This window comes from Lipotes vexillifer, unplaced genomic scaffold (assembly GCF_000442215.2).
Source record: "Lipotes vexillifer unplaced genomic scaffold, Lipotes_vexillifer_v1.1 scaffold74, whole genome shotgun sequence".
NCBI lineage: Eukaryota > Metazoa > Chordata > Mammalia > Artiodactyla > Lipotidae > Lipotes > Lipotes vexillifer.
In genome coordinates, this window is record NW_006776983.1 from 1,224,703 (window position 1) to 1,227,774 (window position 3,072).

Below are 3,072 nucleotides of genomic sequence, written 5' to 3' on the forward strand. Positions count from 1 at the left end.
ATATAGCTGCTAAAGACCTGAAACCTATAGTTGCAGTACCATCTGGGCCCAGAAATAGTGAGCACCAGCCCACACCATAGGTCTCCATGGTTACTGTCTACTCACTTGTAAACCTGTTCTAATCTGGCTTCTGCCCCATCATTATCCCTCAGCAGCTCTCCCTAAATGTACAACGGTTACCTCACAAAATTCACAGATTATATTTGGTCTTCATTGTATATGTCTTCTCTTTTTACCACTATCTACTTTGTCTTTTGATTTTTATAATGTTTTTTAATTAATATATATATTTTTTGATATTTGGTATTATATAATTCCACCTCCTTTTTTCCAGTCTCCCCCTAGTGCACTCTTTCTACAGAGCCTAACAGGAAGTCAATCAAAAAGAGCTGTGAATTGCAAAATCCCAGCTCTGGCATCAGAAAGCAAAGTATTAAAGAATGGGCTTGGAGCTGGGACACAATAGCTTAATGACCAGTAAAAAGGATAAATTTGTGTTGGGTTGACTTGGCTTTTTTAGTATTTGTTTGCTAGAATTCTCAGGTGAAACAATCTGGGCCTAGATTTCTTTGTGGAAAGAAAATAGTAGATTTAAGATTGTTTTTATACTCATAAAATTGTTTATTTCTTCTTGTATCAGTTTTGGCAAGTTGTATTTTTTTTTCAAAATATTACCTACTTTACTCAATTTTAAAATATTTGCTCATAAAATTATTTATATCTTCATTTTTTAACTGTCAAATATGTAGTAATGTCCTTTTTTTCATTCTTAATATTGGTTTCTTTATTCTTTCTTCCTTTTTATCCAACTGAATTACTATTCAATTTTATCTTCTAGTTCACTAGTTCTCTCTTCAGCTGCATCTACTGTGTTGTTTGGCCCACATCTTACGCGTTTTTTTTTTTTTAAACTGACAATTACATTTTATTTTAACATTTTTATCTAGTTCTTTTCAAATCTATATGTTTACTCATATATTGCCATGGTGCTTGTCATTTTTGTGATTCCATTCTTTTAAAAAAAATCTTTAAATATTCATGCATAGTGTGGTACACAGAATAATGTACCTCCCCTCAATTATATTCTCATTCTAATCCCCCAAAACTGTGAATATGTTACCTTATATGGTAAAAGGGACTTTTCAGATGTGATTAAGGATCTTGAGATGGGGAGATTATCTGGGTGGACCCAAGGTAATGTAATCACAAGAGTCTTTATAAAAGAAAAAAAGAGCAAAGTCAGAAAAAGGAGATGGGACAATGGAACCAGAAGTTGAGTGATGCACTTTGAAGATGGAGGAAGGGAGCTGTGAGCCAAGGAATGCAGGCAGCCTCTAGAAGCTGGAAAAGTAAAAGAAACATGTTCTCCTCTGAGACCTCCAAAATGAACACATTCTAGCCAACACCTTGATTTTAGATTTCTAAAGTCCAGAACTGTACAAGAATAAATTTGTGTTGTTTTTTTAACCCACTAGGTTTGTGGTAATATGTTACAGTAATCATAGAAAACCAATACACATAGTTGTCTTATATCCATACATAATAGTTCCATCATCTGAAATGTTTGAGGAACTAAATCTATTATTTCTCTCCCTCAGGATGATTTGTGAGCTCATCATGTCAATTTTAGCCTGTGGGAGAGTCCAGAATTTAAATTGAGAAGACATTCCTCCTTACATTATTTGGTTTTGCTTCTGCTGGAAGCCAGAGGCTCTACCTATCTGGGATCTCTGCGTTTATTCCCAATTTCACGCGTTATATCTGGGAGTCTTGAGTTCAACTCCCTCATTTTTTCCACTGCCCAAAGCACTTTTTCTATAGTAGGAAAGGTACATTCACATGTCCTCAGAAAAACAGGGCCACAGAGGAAAGTTATGCAGGTGATGTAAAACCCCTGAAGAGAACCTCTTCAAATGTGCTCATTGTTTACAATTTTAGTTTCAGCTTATATTATTTCCTCCTTTTCTTTTTCCTTGCCCCATGAAGATCTCCTTACATCTTAAGAGCCCAACTATGCAATAAAATCTTTTTTAATGAGACTCCCATTTTTTTAATTTGAAGATACTCCCTCCCCAGATATCTAATATGTCAAACTTACTTAAGCATAAGTCCCTCAGATATTCTGAGGTCTACCAGAGCTTATGTGGGTTTGATAGCAAATTTAGGCCCCAGTCTATTTCATAATGGGTCTAGTTCATCCTATGGCTATTTCTCCCAGAATAGTTAAATATAGAGTTGAAATAGGATGGTCAAAAACTAGCAAAACACCTTCACTAGTTCTCTGGCCAATGGTGGAGGACTAGACTGTAAGAAGCACATAAAGGAGGTCCATAGGGTCCCATCTCTTGATCACAATAGTGAACCAGAACCAATACTGGGGTATTAGGAATTAGTGCCACTACCAATAACTTGAAAGATTCAGGGGTGAGGATTCTTACCATTCCCGTTTAACTCTCTGGCTTGGCTTGTGCAAAAGGCAGATGGGTCTTGATGAAGGACAGTAAATTATCATAAACTTAATGGTAAAATCAACCTGCTATTCCAGACCTGGTCTCTTTACTGGAGCAAGTCAACACAAAGTGAAGCACCTGGTATGTAGCACTGATGTGGGAAATGCTTCGTTTTCTAAAGCGTGGAACAGAAATCACCAGAAATGGATTACTTTCTCTTTTTGGTCAGAAATATAACTTCACTCTCTTGCTCCAGGGCCACATCAACTATCCAAACTTCTGCCATATTTTTGTTCACAGGGATTCTGATGGTCTCCCCATTTTCTAGAACATCATACTGGTCCACGTTATTAGTAACATCACATGAATACAACATGGTGAACAAGAAGCAGCAGGTACCTTAAATGCCTTGGTTAGACACAGCTGTGATAGAAGATGGGCAATAAACGCCAAGATGATTCAACTCAGTGAACTGTCTGGAAGTGCAGTGGTCTAGACTGGTTATCCTCCAAAGTGAAAGACAAGTTGCTCTACTTTATATCCCCTACCACTACTACAAAAAATGGCCCAGTGCTTGGGTGAGCTTTTTTTTTTTTTTTTTTTTTTTTTTTTTTTTTTTTTT